Below are 709 nucleotides of genomic sequence, written 5' to 3' on the forward strand. Positions count from 1 at the left end.
GGAGGATGGTGGTGGAAGTGCTTGTTATGCCATGGGCCGAAAGGCTATAATTGTTAATGAAACGGCTGGTTATGGATTTAATCGTGAGCCGTGTGGCTGGTTATGGATTTAACCGTGAGCCGGAATGGCTATGTATGATATGAATATTGGCTGGTTCTGGACTGAACCGTGAGCCGGATGGCTGATATGGATGTTGATCCATGGATGAGAATTCATGCATGTTTATGCTGAATTGATAATTGAGATTTGCACTTCCACTATCAGAGGCACGAGATCCCTGAGAGGAAGCAGTGGCTAGCCACCACGTGCTCCAGGTGGAGGCTCGAGAGTCTGTTGACCCTATGTCGTAAGTGTGGCCGGGCACTGTGAAAGACCCGGATGAGCTCGCCCCCGAAATATTCACCAGTGAGGGTGATGGATATGGATCATGTTTATGATCAAGTTTATAACGAGTATAACTCGAGTTGGGGATGCGCGACAGAGGGACAGTCCAATGGTTAGTGACCAAGACTTGTCGGGTTGGCTCTATAACCGACAAGATGATATCATCGGCCACTAGGGACAGGCATTCATCATATGCATACTATGTGAATTATTTGAGATTGCCTATTTGACTGCATATTACTTGCTAACTGTCTAAATGTCTTAACTGCTCCTATTTGTATATTCTTTGTCTGATATAACTGTGTTTGCTATAATATACTCTTGC

The sequence above is a fragment of the Arachis duranensis genome, chromosome 4 (assembly GCF_000817695.3).
Source record: "Arachis duranensis cultivar V14167 chromosome 4, aradu.V14167.gnm2.J7QH, whole genome shotgun sequence".
NCBI lineage: Eukaryota > Viridiplantae > Streptophyta > Magnoliopsida > Fabales > Fabaceae > Arachis > Arachis duranensis.